We start from the raw sequence: 13,595 nt of genomic DNA, 5'->3' as shown, positions 1-13,595 counted from the left end.
TTTCAAATACAAACCAACCAATCCATAGCTCACAGCCCAGCCACCTCCTTTATCAAGTTCTTGTACTTGGGGCCACTATCCACCTGCCCTAATTGCCCCCAGGGCCATGTACCAGAAAATTCAGGACAGCCCCCACATCCCAGAGCCTGCTGACATTCCTCACACTGGCCAGTCCTAAGTCTGTTTCCCCTGCCTCACCCATTCCTCCCATGGAAACCACAATAAAAGCTTTTGCCCATGGTCCCTTCCTCTCCCTCTCCCTCCTGACCAACCCTGGTGTTTCCCAGTGTGGTACCCCAAGGCAGGCACATCCCCTCCTCTTGGGAACTGTGAGTAACTATCTTTTCAATGGCGATCATCTTCTGAGCTGTTGACCGTCCTATAGCTCAGATTTTTTATTGATACACTATATGTTAGGACATGGAGAGTCAAGCCGCCCCAGCTCCAGCCTCATAGCAGGGCTGTTGAATGGCTGCCTTCCCTTATCTTATCGTTGGCATGTGTGATGCTGTAATTTACAGTAAGAAATGTATATTTGTTTTTTTGCCCACTATTCTGGCACAGAGCTCCTAAAACCTTTGGAATTCCCTAAGTGCTGAGAGAAATAAAAGTGCCTTTTGTTATATCAATGAGGTGACAGTGGTTGGCACCAAAGGTTGAGGACTGGTTGCCAGGACAACCAACTACGTGATTAGAGGGTTTGGACTTTCAGTCCCACCCGTGATCTCTGGGGAGGGAAGAGGGGCTGGGGGTTGATTCCAGCCAGTCACCAGTGGCCAATGATTTACTCAATCATGCCTATGAAATGAAGCCTCTAAAAAAGCCTGAAAGGACAGAGTTCAGAGAGCGAGTGGGTTGGTGAACATGTGGCAGTTCTGGGAGAGTGGTGGCCATCAGAGAGAGTATGGAGGTTCTGCACCTTTCCCGGTATCTTGCCCTAAGTATCTCTTCCATCTGGCTATTCCTGAGTTATATTCTTTTATAATAAACCCATAATCTAGTGAGTAAACTGTTTCTCTGAGTTCTGTGAGCCACTCTAGCAAATGAATGGAACCCAAGGAATGGAGTCAGGGGGACCTCCAGTCTATAGCTGGTAGCTCAGAAGCACAGGCGATAACCCAGGCTTGCGACTGGCATGTGAGGTGGTGGGTGGCCGTCCTGAAGGGCTGAGCCCCCAACCTGTAGAGTTTGCAGCTATTTCCTGGTAGAGAGTATCAGAGTTGAGCTGACTTGTCGGACACCCAGCTAGCGTCTGAGAATTATTTGGGGGTAAGACCCCCCCCTCGACAAACACACACACAGTGGAATTGGGGTAGCAGAATCCTTTTTAGCCTATGAGTCAATTAGGATGAAACAATTGGATTCTTTTGAACTTGACAGTGATAATCAGTAGCAATGATACATCCCTTTTCCTTTATTTTCAAATAGTATTAAACACAGTGCCATGTGGAGGAAAATCATGAGAGCTATTAATAAAAGACATGCACCTTGCTTACACAGAAGATGTTTTGAAATAAACTTACAGACACAAAGGTAGTGTAACCCAGTAGGAGCTGAGAATTTGGAGCCAAACAGTCCTTGCCTTAGTCCTCAATCCTGACTCTGTCCTTGGTTAAGTTACCTAACTTCTCTCAGCCTCGATTTCCTCATTTATACAAGAGGCCGGTGAGTATCTGCAACAGATAGGATTAAGTGAGATAAAATATATAAAGCACAGATAGGCTGTAAATAAATATAAGCTGTCATTGTTGCATGGAAGAGCATCATTGTAGAGATCACAGTGGGATTATAAAGGGATTGAGTAACTGAACACGCAGACGTCCAGGGAGGCATTCTGTCAACTGTGAAAACCCAGCTGCAGATGGAGCATATGCGTGTGCATTACATAATATTTATATTTTTTTCTATGTCTGGAAAATCGTTTTCCCCTTTTGCTAACAGCATAGCCTTTGTGGAAAATTAAATATGGTAGTTAATTCTTGGGAATTTGGGATTCTTCCAATTTCTTAGATTCAAATTCAAACTTGTTCTCCGAATCGTAGTATTAGCCCGTCTCAGCATGACCCAGGTCTAGATACTGTAGCTGCAACTCCATTTTAAAAATAACATCCCAGGTGCTTGGTGTGGGAGAGACTCCAGGAATCTGACTCCTTTACTGGTAAAGGCGTGCTTGTCAGCAGCAAAGTTATAAGAGTTCTTTTTTCAGCACATAAATCCCATGTTCTTGTTCACTCACTTATGTTCAGGATAACATGGGGGTTTCAGATATCTAATGTAATTGAGCAATGTTGCCTATAAAGGGACTTCTATAAAATGAATACCATTTTCCCACTGAATTCCATCAAAAAATGGAAGGTCCTTTCCCCACAGAAAACTTACTACAGGAGATGTGTTGAAAGCCTTCAGAATGAAAGGATTTAAGATAGTGAACAGATTTGTGGCAATCTGGCATCTTGGGATCAGTTAAGCCTATTAGGAGAGTAGATTTTGTTGTGCATTTCTCTTATATTTACAGTACCTCTCCAGTTGTTAGATGACCACTGTGGACCATGCTGCTTCAGCCAAAAGATTTTTTCTTATGCCAGAGAATTATCTGACTTTATTGGAATATCTCCAAATTCACATGATTAATTCACGTGTCTGTAAGGCTATTCCTCTCAAAAGCTTATAAAACCAGTCTAACCATGAGCAGAACATCAGACGAATACCAACTGAGGGGCATTCGACAAAGAACTTGACAGGGCTAACCAGATGAGGTTATCAGAAACAAAGGAAGTCTGGGAAATGGTCACAGCCAAGAGGAGCTTAAGAAGGCATGATATTAAAAAGTTCACAAATGATAAATCCTGGAGAGGGTGTGGAGAAAAGGGAACCCTCCTACAGTGCTGGTGGGAATGTAGTTTGGTGCAGCCATTATGGAAAACAGAATGGAGATTTCTTAAAAAAACTAAAAATAGACTTACCATATGATCCAGCAATCCCACTCCTGGGCATATATCTGGAGAAAACTCTGATTTGAAAAGACACATGCACCCCAATTTTCATAGCAGCACTATTTACAATAGCTGTGGCATGGAAACAACCTAAATGTCTATTGACAAATGATTGGATAAGAAGATGTAGTATATTTATACAATGGAATACTACTCTGCCATAAAAAATAATAAAACAATGCATTTGCAGCAACATGGATGGACCTGGAGATTGTCATACTAAGTGAAGTAAGCCAGAAAGAGAAAGAAAAATACCATGTAATTTCACTTATATGCAGAATCTAAAAAAAAAAAATGAGACAAATAAACTTATTTACAAAACAGAAACAGACAGACATAGAAAATAAACTTGTGGTTACCAGGGGGGAAAGGTGAGGGGTGGAGGGATGAATGGGGAGTTTGGGGTTTGCAGATATTAACTACTATATAAAAAATAGACAAACAACAAGATCCTAGTGTTTGGTACAGGGAACTGTATTCAATACCTTGTAGTGGCCTATAATGAAAAAGAATATGAAAAGGAATGTATATGTATAAATGAATCACTGTGGTGTACACCAGAAATTAACACAACATTGTAAACTGACTGTATGTCAGTGGAAAAAAAGGAAAAAAAAGACATGATAACTAAAGGTCATGAGGAATCCTAGATGGGACCCTGGAACCAAGAAATGACATTAGAGGGGAGGGTATAGCTCAGTGATAGAACGTGTGCCTAGCAAGCACAAGGTCCTAGATTCAATCCCCAGTACCTCCATTAAAATAAGTTAAATAAATAAAAACCCAATTACCTTCCCCCAAAATGAAAAAAATAAATAAATAAAAATAAATTTAAAAAAATAAATGATATTAGATACAAACTAAGGAGAGTTGAATAAAGTATGGACTTTAGTTAGTGATAATATGTCAATACTGGTTCATTTACTATGACAGATATACCAGATTAATGTTAGAACATTGATAATAGGGGAAACTAAATGTGGGGTTTATGGGAACCCCGTGCACTAGTTTCACAATTTTTTAATAAATCTAAATCTGTTCTAAAATAGACAAAATTATTTTTTAAAAAAGTAAGAAATGAAGTCCACAACAGCTGGGCTAAAATATCACAATGCTGCCCCAAGGTGCCATGTGTGAGAACATGAGATGAGTGCAGGTCTGCACATCAATTTAATGAGCCTCCAAGTGTAGAATGTAGCATGTAGAATACTACATAATATAAAATATAAATACTATGAAATATGAAATAATCATATAATACAACAAACAGAATTACAATAATTTTTCTTGAGTTCTGATACAGGAGTTCAAACAAGCTATTCAGATTTTTTTTTAAACAACCAAACCATAAAATTTCACTTAAAACAATTAGGCATGCATGGGTTCAAACTTCTAGCATTTAAAAAATAAAAATGTTTTATAGTGCTCTTAATCTACCTCTTTTTCCATTTTTATTCTTATTTGTTTTTCCTATACAATTTTTGGATTTCAACTTCAGTGGCAGATTCCTAACAGCACCTCATTTGAGTTATGAAACTAAAGATATTCAAAAGAAAAAAAAAAAAGCTGTTCTGTTGGCAGTTTTCAAGGCAATTTCACAAACCTCCTCTCACTGGATTCTGACAAGAACTTTGTGATGTTGACAGTGAGGGGAGTGATTCATACCTCCCCATTCTACAGATAAGGAGACTGAGGCACAAAGAGGTTAAGCAAGGATAAGAGGTGAGCCAGGTCTCCTGGTCTTAAAGCTAACCCACTTCCACTATACTCCATATCTTATTCAGCTCAGGCTGCCATACAAAATTTCAGGCTGGGTGGCTTAAACAACAGGAATTTATCTCTCACAGTTCTGGAGACTAGATAGTTTAGGATCAAGGTGCCAGCCGGTGCAGTGTCTGGTAAGGGCTCTATCCTTGGGCTGCCTTCTCACCGTGTCCTCACATGATCTTCCCTTAGTGCATGAACACATAGGCAGGGGAGAGAGATAGAAAAATCAAGTTCTTTGGTGTCTCTTTTTATAAGGGCACTAATTCCATCATGAGGGTCCTATATTCATGACCTTGTCTAAACCTAATTGCCTCCCCCAAACCAGATCTCCAAATACCATCACGCTGGGAATTAGGCTTCAACATAAAATGGAGTAGGACCTTGTGGGGGCCTTCCTGGGGAAAGGCCACGCCTATAACCCCGCCTCTTGTTTGTAGAAAAGCTTTAGCCTCCTAGGCCTTCCAAAGAGCAAATTTAATCAGAGAAATGAGAAAATGCAGAAATAAAGGAAAACAGTCAAGCAACACAAAATGATAATTCAGTCAAAAACAAAGTCAAGGACCTTTAGTTTCTCCATAGATTGTATCCTGAGCCATATTCTTGAGTTGCTTTGCAGATAGCAAAACCCCCAAGAGGGGGAAGAACTTAACTGTATGCTGACCACCAGCACATAGACCCAGACCATTTGGAACCAGAGTTGATAGTTGAGATTCTCAAAACATCACCCTGCTACCTCACCATCAACCAATCAGAGTACATAAGTTGATCAAGCACCCTGCAGCCCTCTCCCTTGCACTGTCTTTAAAAACCCTCCCATAAAAGCCATTAGGGAGTTTGAGTCTTTTGAGCATGAGCTGCCTGTTCTCCTTGCTTGGCGCCCTGCAATAAATGCTGCACTTTCCTTCACCAGAACCTAGTGTCAGTAGATTGGCTTTGCTGCATGTCAGGTGAAGCAGACCCAAGTTCAGTTCAGTAACAAGCATACCAATTCAATAGTGAGACAGATCAGTCCATAGCATTCCATTACTTACCCTTTGGAAATTTTTTTCTTTTCTTCACAACTCTTAGAAGTTTGCAAGAGACCACCAACGCAGATAAAGACCCACCAAAAGGCACTAACACGTTAAGAACTCTGGTAAGTTTCTGGTCAGGTCTGGTAGGCTGATAGGATTTGTTAGCATCCATTTAGTCATAATACAGAATGGAGAGAGGGCAGTGGGACAGACATCAGCAGAATCCCCTGTCACCAGCCACTAAGTTAAATCTATTTATATTGCACCAGGCTTTAACAGCTCACTTGAGAATGCTAAATACCAACCTCACTCTGAGGAACGCTTCAGGAAAAACCACTTGGCAAAGCTAAAAGAGTTTTGGTTTTCATTTCTTCAAGGACACATGTCATTGATTTTTGTGCCTGATTATAAAGAGCCAGTTGAGCTCTTAAGAAGCATCCAAGGATTTAAAATCTAGTGCATTTTTGATGAGTGGTTGTTTAAAGCTTGCAGAAACTCAGCTTCAGAGACTTCCAATTCACCAACAAGTGTTCTGCATACAGCCCCATCTTTTCTCGGTTGGATTCTGTAATTGGGGAAAGTCTGTCAATTCTTAAAGACATAGTATTGGAAGAAGGGATGGATGCCAAAGATCACAATCTCAATCCTTCAATTTCTTCAGGGCCCCATACAAATAGAAATGAGATGAGATTTTAGAAAGACTCTTGATAACATGTCTTTGCCAGAGTTGAGTTCTCAAGCTATTTTTAGCAGTACCAGTCGGACCTCCTATTTAAATGCAGAATAACTGGAAAAAGAACTAGACTCAGAGCCAGGAAACTTGGTTCTGGTCCTGGCCCTGGCCCCAAAAGTTGCCACTGGGGTCATCTTGGATATTTTATTTCACTTTCCCGGTTGCAAAACTGTATCCATAAGCGTCCTGCCTACACTAAGGGTAACTGTGGGCACTACTGTGGATATTTACATGCAACCTCTTTGCGAAGTGGCAGGTGTTCGAATACAAGAATCATTAAGGATGGTCCTCGGGAAGACACTGTTTTGAACAAGCAAATAAGGAGTTAGAAATTCTCCTTTCTTTTAGTGAGTTTCAGTGCCTCTAGGGCGTTCTTCGTATTTCCATCCACCATCTTCTTCACCTGGGAACCGTGTAGGACACACTAGATGTCTGATCAATATTTATTAAATGAAAGGTGGGTAAATAGAAGAATTTCCTCTTATTTACCAGGGAGTATGGCAAGATGACCTACTAAAACGGATTTGAACTCTTCTCTTTCACTGTGAGCTTTTTGTGTGTGTGCTATTATTTGGAATAATCGAATGTAATTATCTTCTTCTCCAAGCACATTTAAAACATCCCTCAACGACTTCCAATAGAAATGAGAAAGTCAAATGGCTTATTGTCTGTTAGAGGTTTCCAGACCCTGATGGTCAGTTATGGTTTATTATTCATCACTTATAATTATACTGCTGCCTTTTATTCTGTACAGCACAACTGCGTAAGTATCCAAGTCAATTGCAGGTTAACTGTAAAGCACGTAATGAGGGTCTCACATTGTACCCCAACATTGACTGCGTTAGGACAGTAATCACGCTGCTGCAGTCTTCCCCGAAGTGAGCTGTAAGATCTCAACCTCCCCATCCTATATTGTTACTGAAAAACGTTTCCTTTTAAGGTGGTTCTTCTTGGCTCTCAGAAATAGTCTCTGGAATTATCTACTGGAGAGAAGCTATCCAAGATTATGTTAAGAAGGAGAAGGTTCTCCGTTACTTCGTGGAGGGCCATTTACCTCTAAGAGCACAATCCTATATAGATGTTCTTTCACACACCCAGCCCCTGAGTGTAACTGCTCATTTTCACACGCTCGCTCGCTCACTCACTCACACATCGTGTGGAGGACTGTCTATGTGCCAGACTCTGAATTCGGTCCTAGGGCACCAGAGACCAACGGCCTCTTTCCTCACCGTTCTGAAGCATCCGCTGTCTGGTGGGCTAGCCCGACAGCCACACAGTTAGCCATCACCCAGTATGAGATGCGCTGTAACTGTGACACTGATACTGGGCTGGGAGAGGGCAGGGACGGGTGGTAAAGCCTGCCACTCCCAGTAAGTGGGAAAAGGGGAGACTCCAAGCAGGACGAGACATCTGAGCTATTTGGATCTAGAAGGATGCTAAGTGTTTTGTGTGTGTGTGTTTAAACAGAAAAAAGGGAAAAAGATAGAAATTACATATGAATGAATTTTGTAGTAAGAAAGCATCTGATTTTAAATGCACCAGGAACTGCAAGGTGAATAATGAGCAACCAACCCCCACCCACGTGCGCCAGCTCCTCTGCAGCTTTGCTTACAGGAAGGCAGGCACTCCTCCTTCTGAGACACTCCTTCCTTTTCTCAGCTCCAAGGCTGCCCATCTGTCCCAGGGGATTCAAGGAACCTGTGGGAAAGACAAAACACGTTGGGTGAGGCCTGGGATGACTCAGGGAACTGGCAGTGAGACGGGGTGGGGCGGCTGAGCCCAGGACAGGGACTGACTCATCGGCAGGTACCGCCGTCTCTCCGCGGTAGGGGCTTGATAACTATTTGTGCAGCGGGCAAGGGCTGGGCTGTGTGAAGCATGCACCCACAAGTCTCTTGGTCACTCTGCCCATTTTCAAATAAAGATGTTCTCCTTGCTAAAGAAAGCTTACTTCTCATTTTTAAGTCTCAGGGGCTCAGGCTCATGGTATCCCTTAAAAGTTCTCCCAGGATGCCATCCTTCTTATTTTGGTTACAGCACCTGCTGATTGTCTTTTGGCGACCATCTTGCCCAGCTCTCAATCCCCATGAATCAAGTGAGGCGGTACCACTCCCGCCTTCCCTCCCTCACTCCAGAGAAGAACCAGGCCTGAGCAAGGAAAATAGTGCATCCCCTCATCAACAGTGATTGGCTGAGTGTGTGCATGTGACCCAGTCAAGCCCATCAGAACCATCCCTGGGAGTTTGACTGGAATTGTAAGCACAGAGCGAGACTCCGTGGGCGTTCTTGAGCTGGTGGGAGAGGGCCTGGAGCTGCTGGGGCCGTCTTATCCTCCGGGTGGACTGCGTGCCTGGGAATGCAGCTAACGCAAAGGAGAGTGGAGCCGAGAGAGGAGGATGGATTCCCACGCCTGGTGTCTGCTCCCTTCCCATCCGCCCCCTCCCACTGACTTGGCAATGAGGTGATCTAATGCATTTCCACCTTGCTTTAGCTGGGTTAAATTTGGATTCTGCCACAGAGCCAAAAGAGTTGTAATGACCACCAGCCCTTACAGAGAATCGCTGAACATTTTTCCACACAGGGTGTTATATCAGCTGACTCCAGAGCCTGGTGCCTTATTTATGAAGTGTTGGTCACCTTCAGGGGTGGGAGGATGGACCCAGAGCTGCTCTTGGCTGGCGGCCTCCTTTCCCTAGTGTTCCTTATGTTCTAGGTGACAATCAAGGACAAAACTAATCTCCTTTTTTTTATGGTGTTTCCATTTTATGATCTTACACATATTTCTCTGCTCTTTTTTTTTTTTTTTTGCAAACAACAAAAATTTCCTTAAAGTAAGTATAGAACAGTGGGTTTGTTATATCAGAATGTAGAAGAATTACACTACCAAATGTAGGGAGTATGTTTGAGCTGAGCTTTCCGAAAACTAGACAGTTGCTAGAAGTTTCTCGCACCATCTGTCCTTCTCTTTGGAGGAATACACAATGTCTCACCTGTTTCTCTCTGAAAGGCCACTTCATTCTTTCTGCAGACCAACTTCTCCATCCATGCATTTGCTACCACCCATCATGTCTAACCCCAAATGTAGTCTCAGACCCCAAGACTCCATCACCTTCCAGCTTCGTTCTCCAGGGCAAAATGACTCAGGCTCTCAAATTTCAAATTTCTGCGAAAGGGAATCTGACTGGTCCAGCCGGACTCAGCTGTTCCCCTGGCATTGAATCCACTGGGGCCAGGGAAGAGGGCCGTGTGGCTTGCAGGGCTGCCCTTTTAGGCTGGGGGTAGGGGTGGATAGATTCTCTAAGCAGGGGATGTGGGAGGGAAAGAAATGGTAACTATCCTCAGTATAACCTCTCTGTCTCATATGATCCCTAACATTTCTGAGAGATAGAAATGATTATCATCCCATTGCACGTAACTATGGATCTTGGATAATGCACTGCTGGCCATTAATGAAGAAGTGAGCAGGGGTGAGAATTCTATTGGGGCAAGTTCAGTGGAAAAAACGGTTGAAGACCGGTAGACCCTGAGCTCCGGGCATCTGTGTGGCTTATCAGCTGCACAAGCTTTGGCAGCAGCTGAGGTGGCTTGAAAATTTGATTTTTTTTTTTTCCCTTCAAATGATAGTACTGTAGTATTATCTTTTCTGTACTATCCATTTTTATTAAATTGACTGTTTTATTATTAATTTTAGCTGTGCTAGAATTGGCGTATACTATTTTACCAGAAATAAGTAGTGCCATTGTGTCTGGAGAAGAAGAGAGGATTAAAAATAAAAGCGAATCCAACAACGACAATGAAAGGTATGATTTGTAAGCTGGAGTAGTAAGCGCGGCCAACTGAATGGTGGTGTCTTGCTAAAAGGACCCCCTCTGGGCCTTCTGTGAGCACGGATGGCTGAGTCTCAGATTTACAGCTCGTGCTTCTACAAACTTATTCTATGCTTTGTTCCCACATCCCTCCAGTCTTGGGCTGGGGAGAGGGAAGCAAAAGTTCATTGTATTTCTCTGTCTTCGCTGCAACCTGCTGTGCTGGACACACCGCCCCTACCCCAACCCCACCCCTGGTCCCACCTGGTTAAATTCTACCTTAACTAGTTCTCCGAGTCCCCAAGGGTATGTCATTCATCCTTGATTGTGATGTAACAGCTGCCACTCTCCTTTTCTCTTTTGTGGCTCCTTGGTGAGTTATCCTGGTCACTACCACTGCCAAGGTCTGTGGTTCACCCACCAAGGCCGACGAGACCACTGGCCCTCAGCCTCTGCCCCTTGACAGCCTCTGCCAAGCCTGTGCTGAGAGCTCTGTCTGCCACCACTTGTCCTCCATGAAACCTGTGCTTGAGGCAGCTTTTGGGGGAGGAGCAGCCTCCTCTTCCGAGGAGTCAGCCTTGATTGAATCACTTGGATCAGGGGATGACTTCATTAAAACACTTCTGAGTGGGCTGCTTTCTGTCCTAGAACCAAACTTGTGGATCTGTACTTGCTTCCCCTAGAACAAGCCCCCTTGTCTCTCATTTAAAAGACCCTGGAACTCACCCCACGGCCAGAGATGCTTGACTCATAGGTGAATATAGATTCATAACAAAATGTAAATAAATGGGCACCTTCTGACAAACTTTCCACTGTTCTCGAGTAGAGCTTTATATAATCCTTCCTCTGAGGGAGAGTGAGATCAATTCACGTACCTTCCTGGAAGAGCAGACGGATCCCCGGACACACACAGCTCTACCTAAGCTCCCACGCTCTGCGCCTGGAAGTTATCTTGACAACCATGTCCTCCCAGACAACTCTACGCCTGACTCCACGTAATCGGTGCCCGAGGAGAGGGCAAGACTGGCCCTTCCATGCACTTGCTTCACTTTCTTTTGCAGCAAGAGCAAAAACAAACAATTTAGACTAGCAGGGTTCCTGAGCAAGACATCATGCCACCTGGGATAGTCTCCAGTGGAGACTTTCTCCACCTGGGAGATGGTCCCCTCCCTGGCGCATTTCTGCACGCCACAGTTCTCTGACCCTTGAAGTTTTGGAACAATGCACAATTGTTTAAGTCTGTGCACTAATCATTAATGTGCTTTAGTTTGTCATTCACGTCTTAGTTACAGACTTTATGGAACAGAGTATCTCTCAAACAAACCAAGTTGAGGACATCTATTTGAAACATGTTTGAAATGCAAAGAATTTTTTTTTTGTCAGTAGTGATTTACAAATGGAATCGTCCTGTTTCCATTATGACATTTTGACAGGTTATTAAAATGCATGTGTTCACTTGGTTGATCTTTGACCAGCGGAATGGAAGATGGAGGAAATGATAACAGGGGTGAAAAAAAAGCAACACTGACATATGTGCATTTATACACATAAAACAGAGTTAAGCTACTGAAAGGGAGGGAAAAACAGTTTTCCTTGACCCCTTTGGGGTCCCTGGCTGGGTCTGAAAATTAAACCGACAAAGACAGGTAAAGTGGAGAAAAGTGAACAAATGTATTTTGTATAAATTTTACATGATACGGGGGCTTGCATAAGGAAATGAACACCTGAGTATTTTTATGCTGGGTTTGACGAAGAGTGGAGAGTCGTGTAGAAATATGGTAGGTCAGGTCAGTGTAGCCAACTGGGGGAGACTTAGCAAGACCTGTTTTTCCAGAAACTCCTTCAGTTTAAAATATTCAATATCCCAAGGTGCCGTGTTTCGGGGGAGCACGTCCTGAACCCCCTAATTAGCCAGATGTCAAGGAGTTCTTACCTTACTATCCATCCAACCTCTCTTGTCCTGGCAGGTTCACGGTTGTCTTAAAGATCTTCTTCCGGTTAGGAAGCTGATAGACAGTCAACCCAGTTTGACAGGCATCCGTGAAGCCCCGTCACATGTCTCCGTGCACAACAAGGACGTAACAGGAGGCACTGAGGGCAGGGAGCCCTCCCAGCCTGAGTTCCTGCCTGTAGCTGCTGCTCTTGGGGACTCCGAGCAGGAAAGAGTAAAACCCACTTCAACTCCAATTTGACTGCTACTCATGCTCAGACTCATATTTAACAACCTTTCCCGGGGCTGAGAGAGCTTTGCATATGCAGGTTTGCGTTTTATTGGTTCTCCCAGCCCAAAAAGGGCCAAGGATTTTACAAGGCAGTGCCTCTCTCAGGTGGTCCCTTCCAGAGCCAGCGGAACTGCTCTCCAGGAATAAGCTGCTTGGCCACATGGTGGTGACTGTGGCCCCACTCCTGGCACCCTCATCAGGACCCAGGGAAGGAGGGTGTTGAAACCTTTGAGAAGGCCAAGTCCTGTCACTTCAGCCATCTCATATTTCATTGGCAGCATATGTAAGGAAAGCAGAGCCCCACATAACAACAGGCCGCATGCATTCACTGCCTTGGAGCAGGGCTCCTCAAATTTAATGTGCATGTGACTCACATGGGGCTCCTGTTGAAACCTGACTCATAGGTCTGGGGTGGGGCCTGAGATCAGCCTTGCTCACAAACTCCTGAGCGATGCTGGAGCGGCTGGTGGGCGTAGCCACTCTGAGTAGCAAGTCTTTAGAGTTTGCCAAATACTTTCCTTGTCAAGCCCTTCAATCCTCAGCACGAGCCCGTGAGGTCCTCGACACATCCCCACTCTGCAGAAGGGGAGGCAGGTGGTTCAGTGAGGAAAACAGACTTGTCCAGGGTTGCGCAGCCAGAAAGACCCCCATTCAGTCCTCTAAGTCCAAGTCCTGTGCTTTCCTTCCCGCCTGATGGGAGCTCCTCTGCATGCGTCCGCTCTCGGCCCGGGCCGTCGCTCAGGGAAGTTACGTGTCCGGTCTGTCCATTTCAGAGCGCTGGCCCTGCGGTGCCCAGCTGCGTGTGCCCAGTCCTTGCGTCCTGTTAGGTCTGCTCCGTAGTGACGCCCGTTGGCGTATTTGGGTTGGTGATTCTGTTGTCCAACTCACTTGCTATCCATCTCCACTTTATCCACAGGTAGGTACAAAATTCCTGATTTCTCGTGTTTGGCTTCGGCAGGTGTTTGGAGGTTTAAGTACTGACGGATACATTGAGAATCTATGAGAAGTTAACGTGGGCGGTATTCATACAACTGGAAGAAGAGATTAAACGGCTTCCCATT

At 44.2% G+C, this 13,595-nt stretch overlaps 1 protein-coding gene across 1 annotated transcript in view; it reads right to left on the bottom strand.

The window, feature by feature from the left end:
- LOC116667777 overlaps positions 1-13,595 on the bottom strand; it is a 193,371-nt gene that overhangs the window by 9,096 nt on the left and 170,680 nt on the right. The window contains exon 9 of the mRNA XM_032493796.1: positions 8,119-8,204. The gene's annotated coding sequence lies outside the window, so the exon portion shown is untranslated. The remainder of the gene's footprint in view (positions 1-8,118; positions 8,205-13,595) is intronic.

The sequence above is a fragment of the Camelus ferus genome, chromosome 12 (assembly GCF_009834535.1).
Source record: "Camelus ferus isolate YT-003-E chromosome 12, BCGSAC_Cfer_1.0, whole genome shotgun sequence".
Taxonomy (NCBI): domain Eukaryota; kingdom Metazoa; phylum Chordata; class Mammalia; order Artiodactyla; family Camelidae; genus Camelus; species Camelus ferus.
The sequence above is the reverse complement of the archived record's forward strand: the minus strand, read 5'-3'. Positions and strand labels throughout refer to the sequence as shown.